This window comes from Callospermophilus lateralis, chromosome 3, assembly GCF_048772815.1.
Source record: "Callospermophilus lateralis isolate mCalLat2 chromosome 3, mCalLat2.hap1, whole genome shotgun sequence".
Lineage (NCBI taxonomy): Eukaryota > Metazoa > Chordata > Mammalia > Rodentia > Sciuridae > Callospermophilus > Callospermophilus lateralis.
Genome location: NC_135307.1, coordinates 194707021 through 194734155, shown reverse-complemented (window position 1 = coordinate 194734155; position 27135 = coordinate 194707021). Strand labels below are relative to the sequence as shown.

The window sequence follows — 27135 nt, the reverse complement described above, 5'->3', positions numbered from 1 at the left end:
ATAATGTTCATCACATTCCACCATCATTTCTAACCCCATGCCCTCTCCCTTCCCCTTCCACCCCTCTGCCCTATCTAGAGTTTGTCTGTTCCTCCCATGCTTCCCCTCCCTACCCCACTATGAATCAGCCTCTTTATATCAGAGAAAACATTTGGCATTTGTTTTTTTGGAATTGGCTACCTTCACTTAGCATTATCTTCTCCAATGCCATCCATTTACCTGCAAATGTATGATTTTATTCTCTTTTATTGTTGAGTAACATTCCATTATATATATATATATATATATATATATGCCACATTTTTTTAATCCATTCATCTATTGAAGAGCATCTAGGTTGGTTTCACAGTTTAGCTATTGTGAATTGTGCTGCTATAAACATTGAAGTGGCTGTGCCCCTGTAGTAAGCTGTTTTTTAAGTCCTTTGGGTATAGACCGAGGAGAGGGTTTTAGCTGGGTCAAATGGTGCTTCCATTCCCAGTTTTCCAAGAAATCTCCATACTGCTTTCCATTTGGCTGCACCAATTTGCATTCCCACCAGCAATGTATCAGTGTACCCCCCCCGCCCCCCCCACCCGCAACTTCGCCAACACTTAGTGTTGTTTGTTTTCATAATAGCTGCCATTCTGACTGGAGAAATCTTTACCCCTAACACATCAGGTAGAGCACTAATCTCTAGGGTATATAAAGAACTCAAAAAGCTAAACACCAATAATAATAATAATAATAATAACAACAACCCAATCAATAAATGGGCCAAGGACCTGAACAGACACTTCTCGGAAGATGATATACAATCAGTCAACAGATATATGAAAAAATGTTCATCATCGCTAGCAGTTAGAGAAATGCAAATCAAAACTAGTCTTTTTTTAATTTCTTAAATATTACTTTAATGTACATTTAAAAATTTATGTTTAACGCCAGGAGGATCACAACTTCAAGGTCAGCCTAGGCAACATAAGTAGACTTGGCCTCAAAAATAAACAAACAGGGCTGGGGATGTGACTCAGTGGAGGGCCCGGCCCCTAGGTTCAATCCCCACTACTGCCAAAAAACATTTAAGAAATATGGCACATTCAGAAGTCCTCTGTAAACATAATAATTTCTCAGTATATTTTCTACTTTGTTTCATACATAAATAGCTTAATTTATAAAATCGTAAATGACACTATGAACTCTATGGCCTAGAATAACATGAATTATGGAATTTGAAAAAAAATACTCTTTGATTTTATGAATGGCATGCAGTAGTTGCAATGTTTAGTATCATTTAAGTGGCTTATCACAAATTCTTATTGTCTCCCAGCTTATTCTATTAATAGACCTTTCAGTTTATTTGGTAGATATACCATAATTGAAAAAGTCAAAATGGTCAAAAGCCAAGATTTTTAAAAAACAGCAGAGAAAGTGCCGATCTAAATATCACTAAATCCTATTAAAACCACTTTAGCTTGTCTGAACAAGAAAATACTACCCAAGAATGAATGCTTATATCATCACTTAAATGATGTCTAACAAAATCTAACATTTAAGAAACAAAAAAATGAGATTAAATCCATAGTAAGCCTTGCAAAAAAAATTCCACTAAGATTCTATTACAGAACCAATACCATCTGAAATTTTCCAGAATTTATTTTTGAATCACCATTTTGATGATTTAAAACTTTAAAGGTAAAAATAATGGCACAAAATGATTTTTAAAAGCCATATTTATGATTCCTGATGTATATTTCATTAGTTTCCATTTAATGACTAGAAATCCTTATTCAGAAAATATTATTTATCTGTTGAAATATACTACCTATCTAGTTATTTATTAAATATATACTCAATATTTGTTAGGTAAGCATTCCTGTTACTTTGCATGTTGGCTGTGTTTCATTTTAAAACATTTTTTAGACCTTTAGTATATAAAACTTAGAAAATATTCTCAACTAATATTCTCATTAGATATAAATGATTCAAAATATAAATATAAAAATATAAAACTAAGCTAACACTGTTGGTACTTTTAAAAATCTAAGTTTCTAGAAGTTTTATTTTTCAGTCAATATAAAAATGATCTAGTTCACATTATTCACTGTCCAAAAAATGCTGGGGTTTTTTTGTTGTTATTTTTTTAGTTTTGATGCCAGAAATTGAATTTTTGCTTAACCACTGAGCCACATCTCCCAACCCTTTTACTTTTTATTTTTACACAGGGTCTCACTACGTTGCTTAAGACCTTGCTAGTTGCTGAGGCTGGCTTTCAACTTGTGATCCTCCTGCCTCAGCCTTTGGATTCTCTGGGATTACAGGAATATGCCACTAACACCTAGTGCAAAAAAAAGTTTAAAAAACCAAATATTCTTTGTTAAAGACTAGAAAAGATTTTCTACTTAAAACAAACAAACAAACAAAAAACACCAAGGGCTGGGGATATAGCTGAGTTGGTAGAGTGCTTGCCTTGCATGCACAAGGCCCTGGGTTCTAATCCCCAGCACCACACACACACACACACACACACACACACACACACACCAAGATTCTGGCATACATAAGGAATCTAAATACAAATTCACAAATGGTGGCTAAAATTCTGTCCACTTTCAACCTAATACAATATAAATCTATAAACAATTTAAAGTATATAATGGAAATGTCAAGAAGTCAGAACTACTACACATCATTACTGATGGGTTCCACTGTACTTCAAACAGGCACAGCATATGTGCACATCTGATGGACAGATGACTTGGAAAATTAAAGCTACCAGAGCTATAGATAAGGAATACATAAATACAAACATAGCAGAACCAAAATAGGCCATTTAAAAGAAGATGAATAAGATGGTATGCAGATACTTGATGGTTTCTCTGTAAGCCCCTTTGCGCTAATTTTGTAATTAGCTACGATTTTGTGATTCTTTTAAAAAGGAAAAATTTTCTACACTGCTGCATGCAGTAATTTCACTGTACATTCATGTGCAGTCTTTAGATCCTCCCAAGGAGCTTGACATATCTCATCAGGATTTCTGCAGAAGGTCAGCTTGTCATATCCTCAACAGCCTTTAGTGCTTCAATAGCCTTGCATATTTCCTTGATAACCAATGATCAAGCTTCCTTGTTAATTCCTTGCTCACAAAGTGAAACACAGACAGTGTTTACATGTCTAAGCCAATATTCAAAATTCTTGAAATCTCAAGCAGCTTGTCCGTGGTTTCCTTAACTGTATTAAAATTTGCTTTCCACAAGCTGGTGCCATTGCCACTCTTCATGGTGGAGGCCAAGGGAGGCATCTTTGGGTTTTTATTAAGAAATTTTACTGAATTGTTCGAGCAGGGTCACTTATTCATTCTTTATTAGGTCTAGTTTTTTGCTTTTGATTATATGCTTTAGACATTTGCTAGGAGTTGAGAATTACTACTACTCTAGCAGATATGCCTTTATTTTACTGATGTTTAAATTAACAATCCCAAAAGTATGTCTTCATATTTTCTGGGAACCAATTATCTACAACTTGAAATTTTATCTGCTGTTTTATAATGACATAGGAAACTTTTCTAAAACATTATCTATGAATTTATTGTCCATTTTTGCCAAATGAATTTTAAAAATTAGTGTACATCCTTGAATACCCCAACTTCCATTTTAAGATAAAACCTAATGAAGTTCCAATCACTCAGCAGCATGCATCATCAACTTTTTGTTGTTGTTACTGGGGATTGAACTCAGGGACACTCAACCATTGAGCCATATTCCCAGTCTTATTTTGTATTTTATTTAGAAACAGGGTCTCACTGAGTTGCTTAGTGCCTCGCCATTGCTGAGTCTGGCTTTGAACTTATAATCCTTCTGCCTCAGCCTCCCAAGCCACTGGGATTCATCATCAACTTTTATAACTATTCTTGTTTTATATAATCCTTCACCTCCACTATTCCCCCCTTTGACTAAGTATTAATCCAGTGGTCTCAGCCCCCCCCCCCTTTTTTTGTTATCAGGGATTGAACTCGGGGACACTTGACCACTGAACCAAATCCCTAGCCCTTTTTTGTAATATTTAGAGAGAGAGTCTTACTGAGTTGCTTAGCACTTTGCTCTAGCTGAGGCTGGCTTTGAACTCGTGATCCTCCTGCCTCAGCCTCCTGAGCCACTGGGATTACTATTCCCCACTTTTACCTCTTGATTGTTTTGAAGTAAATCAAAGGTAAATGTATATCATTTCTAAATATCTTCGTGTATATTTCTAAGATATTAAAGACCTCTTTACAATACCTTAAAGAATGATTCTTGGGCTGTGGTTGTGGCTCAGGGGTAGAGTGCTTGCCTGGCACATGTGAGGCACTGGGTTCAATTCTCAGCACCACATAAAAATAACAAATAAAATAAAGTTATTGTGTCTTTCTACAACTAAAAAAAAAAAAAACTAAAAAAAGAATGATTCTTCATGCTTCAAAATACTTGTCATTATTCAGTTTTCCCCATTATAATTTTTTTATACAGTGAAATAGAATCCAGATAAGAGCTCTGTACTGCATTTGGTTGATATCTCTGTGTACAGTCTTTTAATTCATAGGCCCCTACTCCCACATACTTTGTGAGATTGTTGAAGAAACTAGTTGTTTCATATGATTTCCCAACCTTTTGGATATTGCTGATAGCATCTGAGTGGTACTGTTTAATGTGTTCTATGAATTTCTTGTAACTTGGTAGTTTAATCTAGACGAGGAGCTCTCAGGATCCCTTTGCACTTATCAACATTATTGGGAGCCAGCGGGTATAGCTCAGTAGTAGAGTGCTTGCCTACCATGCAGGAGGCCCTGGTTCCTCCAAAAGCTTTTATTTATATGGTTATATCTATTGATATTTACTGAATTAGAAATTAACTGAGAATTTTTAAATAATTTATTATAATTCACTTAATAAACTCATTCATTAATATAAAAAATTTATGAACATATATCCCCCCAAAAAACAAACAATATGAATGATACTGTTTACATTTCTTAAGATGTAAATATGGCTTAAATAGGTGATAGTAGATTATCACACCTGTTTTTGTGTTCAATATGTCTTAATATATTATTTTGGTTGAAGTATATGAAGAAAGCCTATCCTGGCAAAGATACACGTGTAGTTGGAAAAAGGAGACATATTTTAATAGCCTTTTCAGATAATTGTGGATATTTTTCTTTGACCCTATATCAAAATACAGCGGTAGTGGTAAAACTGAAGTTTTGAGAGGAAACTTGATTCTGTGCTTCTGCAGATGAGACTGGAGTTTCTTTCTCTGTTTCTGCTGGCTGGTGGGGTCTGCATAAGGTTGCAGGGGTCTGCATAAGGTTGCAGGCGTCTGAGAACGCCTCCCAGGTGTCTGAGAACCTCTTTTTTTTTGGTTTGGTAATGAGGATTGAACTCAGGGGCACTCAACCACTGAGCCACATTCTCAGTCCTAAATTTTGTATATTATTTAGAAACAGAGTCTGAGTTGCTTAGTGCCTCACTTTTGCTGAGGCTGGCTTTGAACTTGCAATCCTCTTGCCTCAGCCTCCCGAGCCGCTGGGATTACAGGCATATGTGACCGCGCACAGCTTGAGGACCTCTTAATGAGAGGGCTGTACCCTTAAGTATTGTAGCAGACCTCAGCAGCTCACAATCAATTTCACCTTTCTGGGTTCTTATCTCATGAATTCAAAGAATGAAATCCACAGACCAAGATGAATGAATGAAAGAGTAGAATTTATTGAAGAATAGAAACAGGAACTGAACTCTTGCAGTGCAAGAGAGGCCCTGTAGTAAGCATTTCTGCTCCAAGTGTACTAGTCTAGGGATTTATAGAGCATTTGGTTCACTGCTATGGGTCCACACTTATGTTAATTAGGGTTTGGAAATGTACTAATGCTATCAACTCTTGAGTCCCAATTGCCATTCAGCTCTGCCCTGCTTCTATTGTCTCATCACAGGTCAGGAAGCAGGAGATTGAGGTCATAGGATGGTCTATCCTTGCTGGTTCTGGGCGGCAGCATGTGTGCAGGGGGCTTCTACAATAGGCATCTGTACCTTGTCTAGGCCTGACCACTCAGGGGTGACAGTTTGGTGCACCTTGGCTAGCAGTGCCTCAGGACTGCCACACCCACATGGTGGGTTCCACCCTGCCACAGGCCATGCACTCCGACCCACCCAGCCTGCCACTCTGCTCTAGTGCTCTGCTGCCATTTCTCAGCAGGGTCCAGTAGACTGGCTGTGCAGCTTGGCAGCCAGGAAGCCATGTCAGTGGTTTCTTAAAGGTCAGTTGCAGTGTGGAATCTGAAACTTTAATATACTACATATTAAAAATCATTGGCCTGTCTTAAATTTGAATGGGACATTTATTCACACATGATTTAATAACATTGTGCCTTCTTTGTTTGAAAACCGTTGGTCCACTGTGTTATACAGATCTTCCAAATATTGGCATACTTCATTATACAAAATTTTTTTTTTAAATCCTCAGATTTATGACCCATCTCTTCAGGAATCAAGTTTTCCAAAATTCTGATTTTTGTTTGGAAGTTTGAGTTTTTATCATTGGCAACAAACACTTGCAGCCATTTTCCTTTTAAGTAGCATACTCACTTTTTCCATTTTTGAGAAAATGTTTGCCAGATACCTAAGTCTAAAAAAGCAAAGTGTGTTAGTATTTCTTTCAAGTAAAAATGGTATTTCATGGAAAAGCAGCTAGTTGAGCTCACAGCCCAGTTGCACAAGTCCTTTGCCTCAAGATGACCATCATATTTCAGTTACCACAGAAACTCTTTGTGCAAACTTTCCATTTCATCATGGATACTGTTAAAAAAGACATGAGCTTTAATAAATTATTACTTATTAGTACTTCATCAAAGGATGATCTTGATGGAATTGGCGTTATTTTGTTTTTTAAATGTAGCCTGGATCCTGAAGAATGTAGTAACTGCTAACACTGTGTGGTGCCACTTTTTGATTCATACTACAGCTAGCAGGTTTTTATTTAATTTTGTTTGCAGTATTGGGAATTGAACCCAGGAGTGCTCTACCACTGAGCTACATCTCCAGCTTTTATTTTGTTTTTTGTTTTTTGAGAGAGGGTCTCATCAAGTTCCCAAGGCTGACCATGACGTCAATCCTCCTGTCTCAGCTTCCTAAGAAGCTAGGATTACAGGTGTATACTACTTACCACACCTAGTAAGAACCTAGCAGTTCTCCCCACCATTGCTTTTGCACTATCAGTGCAAGTTTCAACACAGTAGAAAAGGTAAATAATGTTTTAGAATGAAAATAGTTTGACCTTATTCCTTTAAGAGGGTGTCAGGATCCCTAATAGGTCCACTGGCCATAATTCTGGAACTGTTAATCTTGACCAGATTCATGGTGAATTTTTTTGGCAAGGATATTTCATAGGTTGTATGTGTACTTCAGTCTGGAGGTTCCTAATGTCTGGATCTGGATATATGGTCATCTCTTTATTGCTGTTGTTGAAAGCCACTGAAGGTACTAGATGCCATTTCGTTAGAAGATACAAAATGTTGACGTTTGGTTTCTTCTCCATTTACCAACTGAAATACTTATGAAATTAAGCATTTCATTAACTTTGTAGATGCTATTAGGTATAATTTATGTAGAAAAGACAGATTATATACTTGATTTCCCCTCTTTATTACTATTTTTCAAAATAATGAGTTTCCTACTATTCTCCAAAGATAACCAATAATTTTTTGTGTCATTAATGAATTCATGGATTTAAAAATATTTGATGTATTTTAGTCCTTTGAGTTTTTAAAAAAATTTTCAAGTTGTCCCTTCTTGATTTCATCCTACAAGTTTTTTTTAACCTGATTTATTGAGGTTTGATTTTTATATTTCAGAGTAATTTTCAAGCGCTTTCTTGCTTTCTCATGTGATGAAATATTCCAGATTCATCTTGTCCATTTCCTGCACCAAAGCTGGAAACAGCCATTTTTCAAAGGAACTCTGGTTCCCTTTAGTGGGAATGATAGTCAGAAAACACAGTCTACTATAAGGTGTGCTCATTGCAGTTAAATCATTTTTTTCTAGGTCTTTTCAATGGACAAAACCAGGGTATATGTTTATTTCAAATTCATGAATTCTTACACTAATTGCAGTTCATATTGAATACTGCAGATGTAGTATTAACCATTTTGATCCAATATTTGTGATTCCTTCCCCTCAGTAGTGCCAGTGTTTGCTTTACATTCCATAATAAGCATGTCAGCCTCGAAATAACAGTACCAGTACTTCCACCAGCAATTACTGAACACAATTGTGTTACAGCTCCCTTTGTCCTTAGGGCATATCCCAGAAGTATAATCAAATTATTGTATGTTGAAGCCACTTGGAATAGTTCTCTGTGGTTGTACATATACTCAATATGTAGATAGACTGGTTATTTTATTTTGCTTTTCTTATTATTTTACCTTATGATATAAATTGTGTGGTTCCAAAGGCAAATCCACAAAATAGAGTTATTCAGATTTAGCATATGTCCTTACTTCCTATACCATTTTCACTTTTTTTGTTATGTTTTGAAGATGTGTACACACATACACACACACACACACACACACATATTTGTACTCATGTTCTAAGATAACAGTAGTATAGTATACATACTTTTCTCTTTGTTTTTACTTAACTTTATATCTTTAAAAATCACTCCATAGCAGTATGTAGAAATAGTTGACATTCCTTTTTTTTCTTCCCCTATCTTTGCATTCTGTTGGGAGAATATATTGCAGTTTATTCAGCCAGTTCTCTGCTGATACATGCTTAGGTTATTCACAGTGGTTTTAAAGTTAATTGCTTCATAAACCTTATGATACTTTTTATAAGTCTTACCTTTGATTTTTTTTTATTATTTCTTACACACATGACAATAGTGGAGTGCATTACATTCATATTTTTTTTTTGCATTACGATTCTTAATACACCTTTATACCACAATTTATCAAATCTCTGTTTGTATATAAGGTATGTTGACACCAAATTCACCTCTTCATACATGAATTTTGTATAATGATGACCGTCTCCTTCCACTGTCCTTGCTATTCCCCCTTACCTTTGATTCTTAAAGATCATAGTTTCAGCTTTTCAGTATTGAGAGGTTAGTTAAATATTTTAAGCCTGTTTAACTTTTTTAAAAAGCAAGGCGTAGATTTATTCAGAGATCTGTCTCTGCCACAGTCTGGTGCTGTTTATATAAACTAACTAGTCTCTGAGACTAATTTAATCATAGCGCTATGGTCACAGGAAAGTGAAGTCAGTCTTGTGGCAAACATTGTTTGTTAGCCTGCCCCAAGTTATCAGAATGCAAGTTAGTATTAGCAAGGGAAGGGGTCCTGTAGGCCTAGATTCCTAATTGCTATAAACAGAATCTGACGTTTTAAAGTTTGAATCTCATTTCAACCAAGGTCAGATTTGGTTCAGTTACTTTAATTATGCTATAATTTGAAGTCAGAAAAGAAAAGGGAAAACAACTATAAATTCAGTATTACTTGTTGTTTGTTGAGAAGGTTTCAAAAGTTGTTGTTGTTGTTTTTTTTTTTTCATACTGGGGGATTGAATCTAGGGCACTTAACCACTGAGCCACATCCCTAGCCCTTTTTATATTTTATCTTGAGACAGGGTCTCACCAAGTTGCTCAGGACTCTCACTAAGTTGCTGAGGCTGACTTTGAGCTCAAGATTTTCCTGCCTCAGCCTTCTGAACTTCTGGGATTACAGGCTTGTACCACTGCATTTGGCTGAAAAGATATTTTAAAAGTAAATTTGCTATTAATCTAGAAAAGAAACTTTAGATTTTCAGCTGAGATGAATGTAAATTGTTTTTCTTACTGCTGGACCCACAGCCATGCCTTTGAATGATGACCTCATTCACCTATTTTTTACTCTTCTTCTTCTGAGCTGTCAAAAATACTGTTAGTCTTTCTACTCAGCTTCACCTCCCAATTTTTTTCTGGCATGAGCTCTTGATAGTACATTATCCTGGGACATGAAATGTTGAGAAGACAAGGATGAAGGAAGCAGGGGATTAGCAAGGATGGTGGAATGTGATGGACATCATTATCCAAAGTACATGTATGAAGACACAAATTGGGTGTCAACATACTGTATATACAAACTGAGATATGAAAAGTTGTGATATATATGTGTAATAAGAATTGTAATGCAAAAAAAGTATATGTATAAAGACATGAATTGATGTGAACATACTTTATACAAAGAAATGAAAAATTGTGCTCTATATGTGTAATAAGAATTGTAATACATTTTAAAAAAGAAGAAGACAAGGATGAAGATTTATGTCAATTTTCTCATCTCTATTCAAAGAAAGAGTCTTTTAGAACTCTGAAAGTAGTATTTGCTTAAGTCCCCCCAGGGCCCCTGAAAGAAAAACATGATGTGGAGCTTTTTTTTTTTTTTTTCATATCTAAGATGTGTCGCTTGTATCATATCCCTCTCCCAACATAACCACTTCACTTGACAAAGATCCTGATGCTCCACCACTCAAACGAAATACAACACAATTGGATATCTTTTGTCTTCAACAAGTTCACTCCAAGCCCCGATCATCCTTGAATGGAAAGCAAGTTTCTTTTCCTTTCTTCATATCGGTTTGAGACTTCAAACTAACAGGCTAAGGAACACAGAATTTCGAGAGGTTGAGCCGAAGGGGAAAGGCTGATTGTTGGTGCTTCATTGTGCTGCCACTGAGAAACACAACTCAGGGTATTGGTTGTGCTGTACAGCCAAGGTTTTTGACTGAAAATTTTAGATTTCAGGTTTCTATAGAAGGTTCTATAAACTGTGGTTGGGTCTCTTTGGAAGTACATTAGGTGTATCAAAGTGACTGCTCTTTGTTATAAAGGAGTAGGCCTGATCCTTAAGATCACTAGAGGCAAGCTTTTAGGGTTCACATCCTGACTTTACTATTTTCTGAATAGCTTTAAGCCTGTTTCTTTCTTCTAAGCTTCATTTTCAGCTGTAAAAAGGGGTATAACACTAGAACTACAGGATAGATTTTGTGTTAGTTTGAGAGTTAAGGGGTAATGCATAAAAAATGCCTCCACCATAATAGGCACTTCATAAATGCCAGCTTTTCCCCCTCACTTTCTTTTCCTTTCGCAAAACATTGTCCATGGAACAAGTTTCAGTTACCTAAACCTTTTTCCCAGGAGTCTTCCATTGACTTCCATTGACTTCCATTATAACATCAGAAAGATAACATTTCTAAAGAAAACTTAACTCCCAAAGGGATTGATTAAAAAACTGCTTAAAAAACAAAAGAATTAAAACCATTGCTAGTTGAAAATTGAATTCCAAAGTAGTCATTAGTATTATTTTAATAACTTTCCAATGTCTTCCTCTCACCCTCCCTTCCTCTTTCATCTCTACTCAACAATTTTTCTTTTTAAAATTTTAAATGTTATTTTATTTATTTTTTTAATTTTAAATTTATTTATTCTAATTTGTATGATAGCAAAACACATTTCAATTCACAGTACACATACAGAGCACAATTTTTCATGTCTCTGATTGTAAACAAAGTAGTCACACCATTCGTGTCTTTGTATATGTACCTAGGGTAATGATGTCCATCCATTCCACCATCTTTCCTACCCACATAAGCCCTCCCTTCTCCTTCATCCTCTTTGCCCTATCTAAAGTTCCTCCATTCCTCCCATGACCCCCCACGCCCAATCCTGTTATGAATCAACATTCTTATATCAGAAGACATTCGGCCTTCAGTTTTGGGGGATTGGCTTACTTCATTTAGCTTGATATTTTCCAACCCCATCCATTTACCTGCAAATATCATAATTTTATTCTATTTTAATGTTGAGTAATATTCCATTGTATATGTATACCACAGTTTTTTTATCCATCTACTGAAGGTTCCACAATTTAGCTATTGTGAATTATGCTGCTATAAACATTGATGTGGCTGTGTCAGTGTAGTATGCTGATTTTAAGTCCTTGGAAATAGACTGAGTAGTGGGATAGCTGGGTCAAATGGTGGTTCCATTCCTAGTTTTCTAAGGAATCTTCATACTGCTTTCCACATTGGTTGCACCAATTTTCAATCCTACCAGCAATGTATAAGTGTGCCTTTTCCCCACATACTCGCCATCACTTACTGTTGTTTGTATTCTTTTTTTTTTTTAATATTCTTAAGTTTTATGTGGACACAATATCTTTATTTTACATTTATGTGGTGCTGAGGATTGAACCCAGTACCTCATGTATTGCTAGGTGAGCACTCTACAACTGAGCCACAACCCCAGCCCTGTTGTTTGTATTCTTAATAGCTGCCATTCTGACTGGAGTGAGATGAGATCTTAGAATAGTTTTTTTTTAAAAATTTGTATTTCTCTAATTATTTCTTTAATTGCTAGAGATGTTGAACATTTTTTCATATATTTGATGATTGTATATAATTTTCTGAGAAGTGTCTGTTCAGTTCCTTGGCCCATTTGTTGATGGGGTTATTTAGGGGTTTTGGGGTGTTAAGTTTTTTTTAATATTTATTTTTTAGTTGAAGGTGGACACAATACATTTTCAATTTCTTATCTTTATGTGGTGCTGAGGATTGAACCCAGTGCCTCACGCATGCCAGGTGAGTGCTCTTCGTCTGAGCCACAATCCCAGCCCTGGTGTTAAGTTTTTTGAGTTCTTCATATATCATAGAGATGAGTGCTCTATCTGATGTGCATGTGGTAAAAATTTAATCCCATTCTGTAGGCTATCTATTCACCTGACTGAGGTGTTTCTTTTGCTGAGAAGAAGCTTTTCAGTTTGAATCCATCCCATTTATTGATTCTTGGTTTTATTTCTTGCACTATAGGAGTCTTATTAAGGAAGTTGGGGCCTAATCCAACATGATGAAGATTTGGGCCTACTTTTTTATCTATTACACATAGGGTCTCTGGTTTAATTCTTTGGTCCTTGATCCACTTTGAGTTGAGTTTTGTGCATGGTGAGAGAGAGGGATTTAATTTCATTTTGCTGCATATGGATTTCCAGTTTTCCCAGCATCATTTGTTGAAGAAGCTATCTTTTCTCCAATATGTTTTTGACGCCTTTGTCTAGTATGAGATAAATGTATTTATGTGGATTTCTTTGTGTCTTCTATGTACCATTGATCTACATATCTATTTTGGTGCCAATACCATGCTGTTTTTGTTACTATTTCTCTGTAGTACAGTTTAAGGTCTGGTATAGTGATGCCACCTGCTTCACTCTCCTTGGTAAGGATTGCTTTGTCTATTCTGGGTTTCTTGTTTTTCCAGATGAAATGAATTCAGCAAAGTAGCAGAATATAAAATCAACACCCATAAAGCAAAGGCATTTCTGTACATCAGTGACAAAGCCTCTGAAAGAGAAACTAGGAAAGCTACCCCATTTACAGTAACCTCAAAAAAAACAAAACTTGGGAATCAACTTAATGAAAGATGTGAAAGACCTCTACAATGATAACTATAGAACACTAAATAAAGAAAGAAGACCTTAGAAGATGGAAAGTTCTCCCTTGTTCTTGGATAGGCAGAATTAATATTGTCAAAATGACCATACTACCAAAAGCACTATACAGATTTAATGAAATTCCAATCAAAATCCCAATGACAGGGCTGGGGTTGTGGCTCAGTGGTAGAGCACTGGCCTAGCATGTGTGAGGCCCTGGGTTCGATCTCGGCACCATATAAAAATAAATAAATAAAAAGAAAGGTATTGTGTCTGACTACAACTAAAAAATATTTTTTAAAAAATCCCAATGACATTCCTTATAGAAAAATCAAGTTTTTCTTTCTACCCACCTCACATGCTTTTCAAACCACCAAGCTCTCTTTAGTGTTGTAAGCCAGACCTCCAATTGCAATAACACACTTTTGCCAGTAGATGCCACCCTTTTGCTTCTAGTGTGTGCAGTCTTCTGTGTGGCGTATCCTTATGCCAGAGAGAGGTTGTGGCTAGGTAAAATGGGTAATGGAATTAATTCACCAGCATACAAGTTTGACATTGTGTGATGTGAGTTCCTTGAAAATAGAGGCACCTTGTGACACAGACCAGTAGAATGGACATCATAGTACATCAGAAAAGGGGAGAATGGCCTCAGCCCTAGCTGGGACCTTAGGTGAGTGGCTCTCCTCTTTGAGTTTCAGGTTTCTAGTCTGTAAAAATCAAACATAATACCACTTGTCCTACTTTTCCCACAGGGTTGGAGAAAGGATTAAATGAAATTTAGGTTGGGTTATTTAAACCAACTTTTCTTTCAGAATTCTGGTAGAATTCTGTTACTTATTATTTCACATTGTATTTAACCTTTGTAGAAAAAAAAGTATCATTAGCCCTTTTTATTTTAATTAGGTATATATGATAGCATAATGCATTTTGATTCATTGTACACAATTGCAGCACATCTTTACATTTCTATGGTTGTACATGATGTAGCGGCATCTCACCATATGCGTAGTCATACATGTACCTAAAATAATGATGTCTGTCTCATTCCACCATCTTTCCTACCACCTTGCCCCCTCATCACCTCTCCTCCCCTTTGCCCCATCATAATTCCTCCATTTTTCCCATGTCGCCCCCATTATGGATCAGCATCCACTTATCAGAGAGAATATTCAGCCTTTGGGTTTTTGGGGATTGGCTTACTTCACTTAGCATGGTATTCTCCAACTCCATCCATTTACCTGAAAATATAATAATTTTATTCTATTTTAATGCTGAGTAATATTACATTGTGTATGTATACCACAGTTTCTTTATCCATTCATCTATTGAAGAGCATCTAGGTTGCTTCCACAGTTTAGCTATTTTGAATTGAGCTGCTATAAATATTGTATAGCTGCGTCACTGTAGTATGCTGATTTTAAGTCCTAAGTTTTCTAAGGAATCTCCATACTGCTTTCCATATTGGTTGCACCAATTTTCAGTCCCACCAGCAATGCATGAGTGTTCCTTTTCTCCCACATCCTCGCCAACATTTATTATTGTCTGTATTCTTGATAACTGCCATTCTGATGGGCATAAGATGAAATCTTAGTTTGGATTTGCATTTCTCAATTACTAAAGATGTTGTATATTTTTTTAATATATTTGTTGATCGAATGTATACCTTCTTCTGAGAAGTGACTGTTCAGCTCCTTAGCCCATTTATTGATTAGATTTTTTTCTTTTTGGTTTTAAGTTTTTTGAGTTCTTTATATATTCATTAGCTCTTCGATGACAAATATTCAGAGACAGGGGAAGGTCAAAGGACTTGGTATGTCCATTCTTCTGGAATGCTTCCATTTGCTGATGTTAGTTATAGTGTATCATCACTTAAGACAGAGCATTTAATACAGTTAAAGTTGTACATTCATAACATGTTATTTTATTTGGTGATGTTTACAGTGTTCTTGTGAGGAAATGAGACAGTTTCCTATCCTTTTTTTAAATTTGACATTTTTATTTTTTTAATATTTTTTTAGTTGTTGATAGACCTTTATTTATTTGTATGCGGTGCTGAGAATTGAACCCAGTGCCTCACACATGCCAGGCAAGTGCGCTACTGCTGAGCCACAGCCACAGCCCTTATAGTTTGACATTTTTAAAAGACAACTTCCTTACTTAGTGCCAGAATCAATTCTAGAACCCAGATTCTCAAGTCACATCTCTGTTAACTCTTTTTTCTTCTTATGGGAAAGCAACAACAAACAACACTGAGCACAGAGTAGGTATTTAATTAGTGTTATAAGCCAGGAAAAAGAATCATTTGTAAAATGATGTATGATGAGATCTGGAGTAATTAAAGAGAATGATTGTAGGTTTATTTTGTCCTACTGAGAATTTTATGACATCGAGAGGAATATTTATCATTGACTTTAAATGTTTTTTTCATGCTTATTCAGAACACAGCGCATATTGACAAGCTTTGCATTTTATTGTTTAGGTAACAAATTCCCATGTTGGGACAATTTAATTTTTACCTTCTTTTATTTTCTTTATTGTTTACTTTGTAACTATGGGTTTTGTGATAATTATGTTGTCAGAAAATGTCATGCTAACCAAAAAGCATTATTATTTTAAGAACAGTTTTGGTTTTGACCAAACATAATCTCTTTGAAAACAAAAAAACAAAGATGTCTATTGTAGAAAAGTCTTAATGCTTTAGCAAACATTTGATACATTTTTTTCCTGATATCTGTCCTAATGTGCCAATTGGTCTAATTCAGGCATTTGTTCCTGAATTTTTCTTCTTATTCCCAGTTATTTATTGTCTAATCAGTATGAACTTTTCTGCTTATTTGTTTTTTTTAACAGCAGTAATAGATATTATTTTTTAAAATAATCTTTCTATAGTTTGCTCATTTTCTTGTCTCATTTTGTTTTATTGGTAGGGACACCTAGTTGAGTGCTTATTATGTGTAGGTCCCTATGAATATTTTGTCCCATTTGCTTCTCACACTCATCTTCTCACGTAAGAGGCATGATAGCTCTTATCCCATTCATTTTGGCAGTGAGGCTTGGAGACACTAGATGATATCTCTCCAGAGTGCATGACTTATAAGTGATGGAGTTAAGCTTTAAATTCATTTTTTATATGAAGTCCCTTTTTCATCTTAGAATAATATATTTGTTTGCCTAAGAAGTATTATGCCATATGTGCTGGTGGTGAGTGTGTATCTAATTCAGATGCTGCTGCTTTTCTTCCTCTAGTCTGTCCAGCATTTGGCTCATAGCCACAGCACACAGGTGCTCAGAATGTGTTATCTGATGGTCATTTGAGCCCAAAATGCACTTCCAAATCCTTTTCAATTTTCTTGTGTAAAATTTACTCATCTATGTGTATAGGAATGTTATTTGGACTATAAATTTGACAGATGTGAAATTTAAGTTTTCTCTCCCTTCTTAAGTAGAAAACATTGATTAGAACTGCAGATTGAAGCTGGATAAAGCATATTAAACATTTAGCAAGTGCCTGCATTTCTGCTTTATTACTACATAATAAATATCATAACTACACGTGAGCCATCACTTGGAAAGAAGCCTGTATACTAGTAATAAAGCAGAAATGCAGGCACTTGCAGTTTACTCTTTGGGAAAATCATGATTAAAAACTATTACAAGATTTTTGTAAGCTTCAGAAGTGGATGTAGCTAATTAGAGTTTAAAACATCTTAAGGGATTAGTGTTTAAAATGAAGTAAAGTCAGGAAATTTGCTTTCCCCTCCTAAGTGCACTGATTCCCAGATATGGCAGGACCAAGCAGAAGGTTATTTTCACACATTGGGAAGAAACGTTCCATTCCAGACTCAAGTAGAGGTTTTCCACTTTTAGAAGTGCTGCTGAGGCTGTAATTATAAACTACAACCATTCTAGGATTAATTTAAAACCTTTCCTGAGATGAATTAAGATCTTGCAATAAAAATACCATATATAATCTGTCACATTATCTGTGGCCATTCTTTCCTGGGACCAGCCTAGTTAATGAGAGTAACAGGTGCCTAGAAGTTTATTGCTGAAGGCATGTTTAACAATGGTACTATGAATTCAGCACTTACATGAGAATGGTGCTTGAATTCATGGTATTTGATCAAGATTTGAGTTTTATATTCATTTATGCAAGAGCTAGTGACATACATGATTTCACCTTTTTTCTTTCTCATTTCCTCTCCTCCCATCTGTTGTTTTGTTTTTTTAAGGATGGAAAAAGCTAGTATGGCTAGTATGGCCAGTATGGCCTGGTCCCCATTCTCTGACTTCTAGCTGTCCATTTCCTTCTCCTCCCGCTTTGCTTTCTTTACCGGGGCCTAAACAAGGCTGAATGACTGCAACCTCTAGGGAAGTTTTGTACTGGACTAGATAACCTTTAAAGTTTGGTCCAGTCCTGAGAGTGTAGTACCACATCAGTGAACTCTTATAGCTCCTCAAACATGATAAAAAGGTGAGCCCTCAGCATCCAAAGTCATGGGATCCTGAGGCTGGTTGCAGCGAGAACAGGAAGCTGAGAAGGGAAAGCCAGTTTGGCCCATGGCACATATAATTTTCTGTAATTTGAATAGGCATGAGCTCTCTAGTTCACCACAAATCTCACCACCTCCTGTGTTTATTTTGTATAAATGGCTCCTTGGGGTTATTTTTATCGCTTGTGCCAGCCCTGAGAGTATTTGTATTTGTGACCTCTGATTTAACTAATCCCCAATTCATGAACATTTTAGGTGACCTCCAACTTTTTAATATTAATAAATATTGGTTTAATGAACATCTTTACATTGTATGCCCTTGGAATTAACTCCTGCAAGTAGAATTATTGGGTCAGATTTTTTATTTGAAATTGTGATAAATATTGTCAAAGTTCTCTATTGTTTTTGTGTGTGAATTGCCAGTTTGTTATTTATCTTTCATTAGTTTTCTTACTGATTTTTAAGAGTGGTGATCAAGTAAGATTATCAACCTTTTAATAGGTGATAAATGTATTTTCTGTTTTTTAAAGCTTTTATATAATGTCTAACTATTCAGACATTTTAGATTTTTATGTATTTTGATTTACTAACTTTTCCTTTGTGGTTCCTGGAATTTTATGTCATGTTTAGGAAATCTTTTTCAATCCAGCTTCATGATTTTCTAAACAGCCATTTTTGCTAACAACCAGGGACGTAAAGTACGTGGTTAATTTGCCATTTCTAAATCTTGATAGCATCTATATCTAAATGTGGCTTGTTTTTACAGATAGAAAGTTTCTACTTCCGGCTCTGAGTTTCAATATTTTTCTGCTTTCAAACCCCCCAGAAAGGAGCTGTGAACAGAATACCGTATTGGTTTTGGCACTGACTTTAATGCATCTCAAATAGGCTGATTCTACAGAATTTGATCCATAGTACTTTAGTGTCTTGATGCCTTTTTGCCAAGCAAAATTGATTATTTCTAACCCAAAGACCTTCAATGCTGGACTGAAAAAAAAGTAAAGAGGGCCTCCTCAGCTGGTGGCAGATTATATAATTTGGCATCCAGTACAATGCTTTTTATTTTTCTCTCAGTTTTTTCCCTGCCTGCAAGTCACCAGTGGTCCATGCCTCTCATTGCTTGGTGACTTTTTGGAGGGCAGATTCAAATTTTTTCTTTCCAAGTCTTAGTAATTGTATCTTTAAAATATTTTTCTTTTTTTCCTGGCAGTTTGCTAAGTGGACACTGGGGTCTTTTTTTGACAGTTTTTTCTAGCTTTCTCTGGTGTTGTGGCATTTAGCTCTGGATTGAATTTGTTGTGCTGATGTATTTTCAGCCATAGTGATGTCTGCTCTATGATGTGGGTTCTGCTTATCACTTTAGTTAGAAGTGTTTTTCATTCCTCTTGTTTGACAGTTTACCTGAATATCTTAGTATCTTGTTTTGTACCTTTTTTGTAATCACATGCTCCTAAATTATTATAGTGTATTATTTTAAAGTAGATTTTATCATTGAGTCTTGTTTTTCAGTCAAGTGTATAGGCAGGGAGACAGATTCTACATTTGGTTGAAGGCAATGGTTAAAACAGAGTCATTCTGTTAGGGTTCATAGACCGTTCTCTTAAGCTGCCATGTCACCTTATCTAACCCTCAATTTCCTTATCTGTCAAACATGGATAAAAATCACATATCATAGGACCAGGCCATAGTGAGTATGACATGAAACAATGCCTTTAAAGCACTTAGTAGTCTCTGACTTGCAGTAAACCTTTTTTTTTTTTGGTGATGCTGGGATTGAACCCAGGGCCTTGTGCATGTGAGGCAGGCACTCTACCAACTGAGCTATATTCATAGCCCTAATTTTTTTCTTTTAAAGCATCGGTTTGCTCTTCTAGGATGTTACAATGCTATTTTCCCTCATAATTATAAAAAAAATTATATCCTCATTATAGAAAGTTCAGATATTGAAAATATTAAAGGAGAAAATGTTTCCTATAATTCTACCACCCTCAGCGATAATCAAAACTTACATTTAACATGTTTCCTTCCAGGTTTTTTTGTATTTATATATTATTTTATATAGCTGAGATCATTCTGCATGTGTAATATAGCTTGATTTTTTTTCACTTATCATGAACAATGTCATTAAAACATTTATAAAATCATCATTTTATGGTCACATATAGTCTATAACATTATTTGGATTGAGTTAATCATTCTCTTTATTTGGCCTTTAGTATTTGGAGCTTTTTTGGTTGGAGCTGGGCTGCTTTCAGATCACTGTTGCTAAGCCGATCTTTCTTCTTGTCAGTTGGAGAGAGGTCTAAAGGCTTCATGATTGCACTTGTTGTTGTTGTTGTTTGCCTGTTGAATTAAGTGTGTGAATGAAGCCAGGATTTTAGCCATTAAACCCTGTGCTCTCAAACTTCTCCTTCCACCTTTCTGGACAGTCTTCATGCTTATTTGCTTTTTAACCTTTTTCTCATGAATTTCTTCTAATTTTGTGCTGGAAGAAAGATGAATGGGGATTATGATTAGTATTAGGCCTCCAACCCTACTCTGCCATGTGAATGGCCAGGAGCTAGCCAGAATAAACACTAGTTGCATGTTAATAGAGCTTTACTAAGGTAATCATGCTGAGCAGTTTCTGGTAAGAAGACTAACCTAGATTGTTCTTGACAGGGCACATTATTTTTGTTTCTACTTCTTATTTTTCCTGTAAAGTCAGGTTTAAAGTATGTTGAGACTGAATTCATTTGTACTTTGGAATATAATGAGGTCTTTTAAGAAAACCAGCCAAAAACAGCAGTCTGGAAAAGACATATGTATCCAAAATTGCCAGGGAAACCTGCTGTGTAGATATGCTTTCTGAGAAACCACATGGCAAATGAATGTTGTCTTTGTCTCAGAACACAGTAGCCTGGTTCTGCTGGTGAATCACACTAGCTGGTTTGAGCTTGGATTTTTAACTCAGTTATTGAAATAGCACTGAGAGCAAGACTTAAAAGCTTATAGCTGGTGACCTCAGTAGGTTGCTCAAAACAATATGGATCTGTATGAGCTTGACACTGGTTTTCACTTCCTTGGTTTGATTCTGAGACTACCTGATCTGCAGCTATTTAGCAGCCTTCTTCTTTAAAGTTCATTCTTAAGATCATATTCTCTAATATTGAAATATAGGATAATTTCTATTTTTAATACATAATGAGCCAGAGGCTGAGTCCAGACTGGCTCAGAAATGGATCCTTAGAACCACAAACATATATTTTAGCACCTTGGGTCTGAGGAAAGCCTGTCCTACAGTCACTTCCATGTGGCTTCACAGGAAGTGCAGGTGACAAGTGGGCATATATATGTCTTGAATTCCTAGAAGCCATTGTCCCCCTCACTTAGTGATACTGATCCAACTCTATATCAGAGAATGAGAGCCTTTAAGGATTAAAAGGGGCCTTAAGGGACATGTATTCCAACTTCTGCCACATTTCCAATAGGCATCATGCAGTGTTTTTTTTTAATAATTTTTTAGTTGTTGATGGACCTTTATTTTATTTATTCATTTATATGTGGTGCTGAGAATTGAACATATGCGAGGCAAGTAGTCTTCTACCTCTGAGCCACAACAGCAGCCCCATGCAGTAGGTTTTTTTTTTTTCTTTTTAAACAACTCTGATCATTTCTGAGAAGAGGCAGGATTCCACAAACTGGGCGTTAGTCTATATCACTGCTCAGAATTTCTGTCTGAAGATACAGCATTTCAAAACTTCAGCAAAAATTTGTCTCCATGCACTTTTACCCATGCAATTTTGATTATTCCTTACAAACTGTACAGGTTACTTGATTAGCTCAATTTTCCATTTTTTACAGCTGGAGAAAGCCCCAGTCTCTTGCCCCTAACCCCTTAACGTGGTAACTAGGCTTGAGTAAAACTTGCCAGCCTGGTGCTGCTCAGCACATGGGCTCTGTTGGTATCTTTGCACTTCAACTTCTCTCCATTTAGCTGAGAGCATGAGTGTGAATGCACCACATAGTGGATGTTGGGTGATGACTCATTAAAAATGCAGACTCCAGACTCAAACAGATTGCATTTTAGTCTCTACCACTTGCTGACTGTGTAACCTCAGTTAGATTGGATTATGTAATTCTTCAAACCTCAAACTCCTTACCTATAGAATCACATAAATAATTTTAGCTGTATGATCTGGTAAAGATGAAATGAAGTGTAATTCATGTGAAGCACTTAATGTATGACCAACTATAATGAATAGTTAATAAATGTTAAATATAATTCTTTTATTATTACTCTTGTTATCATTCCTAATCACCATACAACAAAGTCCTTGAGTCTTTCCCTCTCACCAGGGCAGTTCTGACAGGGCTTGTGCTTCTCTTCAGTTCTGTCTTTAATTTCTTATTCCTCTCTGTAGGACTATGCTGGTGTTCATTTTACCCAATTACTGAGAAAAACAGTGTTAGTTAACATAATGAGAAGGGCTGGGACTGGTGGTACACACAGTATCTCTGGACCCCAGCGGCCCCCTCTCTCAGAGGAGGAAGTTTCGGGAGTTAATCTCAGTAGTTAGCCATGTTGTCAGAACTGGAAGTTGGGAGTTTTAGAAAACATTTGGGATGCACATTTTAAAGAATCAGTTTGCACCAGAGAAACTAAATATTTTTGACCTTGAGCCTGAATTTACTGCTAAGAATATGGTGAGCACACTTTCTGTACTGAAAAACTAAGACACATTCTTTATAAAGAATTTTTTCGGGATTGTATATTTATGCACATTTGAAAAGCATTACCATGATATAAATTAAGTCACATTCGATTATATCAATTAAACACTTGGAAAAGAATAAAGGGCTATGCCAAAATATCTAAGGATAACAGATTAATGCTTTCGTAGAATATATTTTATAAACATCCTTTTCAGACACTCTAAAACCAAAAAAAGCAAAAGAAAAAAATGATAAAAATCCATATGTAAAAGTTGGGTTTTTCTGTCTTTACAGTTTTTATTCCTCTCTGTAGGACTATGCTGGTGTTAAATCTTATATATACACACGAACACCCTCTATCTAGTTCTGATTTATGTTTTTAACATTGCAGGAGTTCAGGCCCCAAGACTTTATGATCACTGATGTGCCTTGCAGATTGTCCACTTTTGTTGAAGAATTCTGCACCACTCCCTTTCCCACCCCAAAGGATTTTTTTTTTTTTTAAATCCTTTTGGGGCATATTTAAGTTGTGAACCTCTGATTCTTCATTACATAGGAGTCCCCTACAGTAGAGTTTATGGAGTTTTATATAATTTACAGAAAGTGTGTTATTTACTTGCAAGTTTACCCACATTGATAGCCAAAATTGTAAAAATCTCAGCCTATAAAATAAAGTTTTTATTTGCATTCTTGACACGTTTTCTATAAATCTTTTGTTCTTGTAATGTATTTAAAGTCGGATCATAGTTTGAAGATACCTTTTAAGACTACAGCTATTAAGTAAAGTGACATCAATTTGTATTTTAGCTTTCAGATTTTGCTTGGGGCTCTTTGGGCTTCTGTTACTTGGCAGGAAGAATGAGAAGCAGTCTGGCCTTTCTTGTCTTTTGGAAATTTCCAGCCCAAGAGAGTGTACAGAGGCACGAAGCTTGCAGGGAATTCTTATGTGATTAGCCAACTCGTTCCCTAAATTATTAAGTTACATTAAAGCAGCAGCTTGATGCACTTGGTGTTTTAGGTTTTCATATCTTCTGCAAGATTAACATCCCTACAAATGATGAGACTTTCAGTGTCTCCCTTTAGTGTTTTCAAATATCAGGAGCATCACTTTCTGCTCTCTTCTTGGTTCCTACCCTCTTTAGGCATTTGCAGTTATTCTAGGAGGTTTAATGTATGTTAACTAACTTCCTGAAGGTTTTCCTCTCACAGTTTGGCTTCCTTAAGTGTGAAATTTATACACTAATTTAGAACTACTCTTAAAATAGAATTTTTCTTAAAGAGCAATCATTAGCAACTAGAACTAGAGTGAATTTTATGTTCAGTTTTTTCCTTGTAACTTAATTGCTTTCAAGACACTGGATGAGTTGTTCTTTCTCATTTTGGAATGCATTGGTCAATTTTGAGTAATTGACATATCCTTATTTAATGAACTGTACTGTCCTCGTAGGCTTGGGTATCAATTTCATACTTTCAAAGCTTCTGAAAAACCTAGTGTCTTCCTAGTGTTTGTGGGAACCCAGTAAAAAGTCAGAATCATTTTTAAGTAAAGGCTTAAAGGTTAAGGATACATTTCTTTTTAAATATTTGTTAAGAAAACTTTTCTGTTGGTCTGTTTTTCTGAGAATATATTAGATGCACTCCCTACTCTCAGAGCACCCACTTTTGCAGAGGCAAAGGTGTGAGGGTCAAGAGAGGAGCTGAAGCCTGAACTGGGCTGGAAGGTCAGGTGGGCATTCCCCTAATAAGACGTTATCCAGTAGAAGTAGGGCAGTGTAAAGAAAACATGGACCTGAGAGAGTTTTGACTAGTTATTAGTAATACTGACATTAAATGAGCTCATTACTTTTTTTCATTTCCTTATCCTAATTTTGTTAGTTATCTGTATCTTAAGTATGATAGTTACTTTTAAAAGTAAAAAAAAAATTGCTTTTCTTTTTTAAAAATACTAAAATTTAGACCTTTTCCTGAACTAGAATAACCACTATGAATGTTAAAAAAAAAAAAAAAAAAAAAAAAAAAAGTATAAGGTTCTTATCTCAGAGACTGTGACCTTAAGGGCTCTTCCTTCTCTCAGTTCCTGTAGCACGTATTGCCTTGGCATGGATCTGGCTGGGCTTGCAGAAAGAGCCACTAGGATTCATACCTTACCTTATATACTTATAGACCGACCATGGGCAGGTTCCTTCATTTCTCTTAGCCTGTTTCTGAAATATGGGAGTAATACTGTTTCATGATTGTTGTGAGAATTGCATGAGGTAATGCATGTATTGTGCTGAGTGCAGCATCTAGAGCAGTGTACTTAAATAAGAGTATCTTTTCTTTACTGGCTATTCACCATCATCGACCTGGTAAATAACACTTCGGGCTATGGCTTGTTTTTATGATTTAACTACCCTCCTTCTCTCCACTTCTAGTATGAAGGGAGTCTACAGTGTGGGAGTCTCTTTGTCTTCTCCCCTCCCCTTATTCACTCTCACTTCTCTGTCAGCTTACCCCTGCCCACTCCAGGCCTAGCACAGGTGAGCAGGTCATGGCTATATCTCTCGTATTTTATAGATGCTTCGAAATGCAAGGCCTTTGGGGATAGTCGTAGTCCATCTTCTGCTTCTGTACAGAGTAATTGGATAATTTATGAAGTCCTGGATTTATTTGGCCCACGGTTGTGAAGGCTGGGAAATCTAAGAGCATGCCACAAGCTCTAGCAAGAGCCCTCATGCTTTGTCATAACCTGATAGAAGGGCAGGTGAGCGCATACACAAAGAGAAAATCAGACTGAACTCATCTTTTTCTCCCGTGGTAACAGCATGAATTCATTCTTGAGGGCAGAGCCCTCATGACCCGCCTCATAATTCCATCACAATAGCAGTTCACCCTGAATCTTGGAGGGACATTTAAATCATAACAGGGATCCATTTTTCTTTTGTCTTTGGAGGTATGAAAGTCCTTGATGGGTTCAAGATGATAGGAAAATATCTGGGTTTGGTCAAAACATATTACTTTTGGCCAAAGGCTATTACAAAACTCACAGAACAAAAGTAAGACAAAAGAGCTGGATTGTGATTTTCAAAATAAGTCCATCCCAGAACAGAGTTGGAGTAAATTCTAGCATACAGAAATACTACTTCAAAAATTAATTTTATCATGTAAATTTAAGAATGATTTTCAAAAAAAAAAAAAAGAATGATTTTCAGTTAACCACAGTTAACAGTATGCAAGTAATATACTTTATACTATAGCAAAACCCCATTATTTAAAGAAAAAAACTTTTTGTGTTTTTATTTCTGCCATTTATCAAACTATACCCTTCTCTCCCTCCCACTCTCTTCCCTAACATGATATGTTGCTCCTCCAGTAGGTGTGTGAGGCTCTCTGAACATCGTTATGTGGTTGTTTGAGCCCAGTCTTTTTTTTTTTAATATTTATTTTTTAGTTTTCAGTGGACACAACATCTTTAATTTTTATATGGTGCTGAGGATCGAACCCAGCGCCTCGCACATGCCAGGCAAGCGCGTTACCACTTGAGCCACATCCCCAGCCCTTGAGCCCAGTCTTTTAAGAGACCCCTGTCAGAGTTCTTGCCATTACATAGTCAGATTTCTTTGTTATACCTAGGTTTATGATCTGCATGTCATTTCAGTCTTCTAGGTAAATATTTTGTATTCATGCAGTCATGTTTTCTTTGGTTAGAACTCTGATAACTGGAATTCCAAGTGTTGATTTGAGGTAACTGTAAACTCAAAATGGGATTGAAATAGTCATTTAACTAATAATAGTTTTGCCACCTTTCCTATTGGAAAAGCATTAAGAAGACTTTTATGGGGGACTGAGGAAGTATAATTTGGCATGACTATAATTTGAATCAGGATATCTATCATTAAAGTTTTCACAAATTCATTTAAGGAGAAAATTCTTTTGAAATTGAAATTGGTGGTATGGCGTATATAGCCCACACAAATTTTGATTCAGTTGTCAGCATCCTGGATTCTGCACTTGGCTCTCTTCTTCCTTTTCCCATGAGAAATTGCTGCATCGCCTGAGAATGTGACCTTACTAGAGTCTGCTGTGTTAGAGTCACCTCTTACTAGAGTCACCTCTCTTGCTCCTCTCTTGTCTCTACAAGTTCATCAAGACAGGGCATATATCTTAATGGAACTAAATCAATGCCTGGATGCCATGTGACTGATGCTCATATGCTTTCTGTATTGTACTTTGACCAGCTTTCCAGTGGCTGGTGTGGAGGGTATGGAATGACATTTTGGTGCCTTCATTTGACTTTTTAGCTTCTTTTAGGCTTCCCCGTCATGATACTAAATCCCAAGAGTGTATTGTTTCCTCATTCTTGGCCATAATAAAGCATCACCTGTGACAGGATTGGTCTGACTTACCCATCCAGAAAGGATGACGTGTTTAAGAAATCTTGTTTGTGACTTCAGAGGCAAAAATGTTATGTATGGAATGCAAGTTTGTCCTTAA

General features: G+C 36.1%; 1 protein-coding gene and 1 pseudogene across 1 annotated transcript in view; one reads left to right on the top strand and one right to left on the bottom strand.

Moving 5' to 3' along the window:
• The window catches only part of Stk4 (serine/threonine kinase 4), a 97269-nt gene that overhangs the window by 59341 nt on the left and 10793 nt on the right, over positions 1-27135 (top strand). The window lies entirely within an intron of this gene.
• LOC143393519 (mitotic-spindle organizing protein 1 pseudogene) lies at positions 3027-3259 on the bottom strand (annotated as a pseudogene).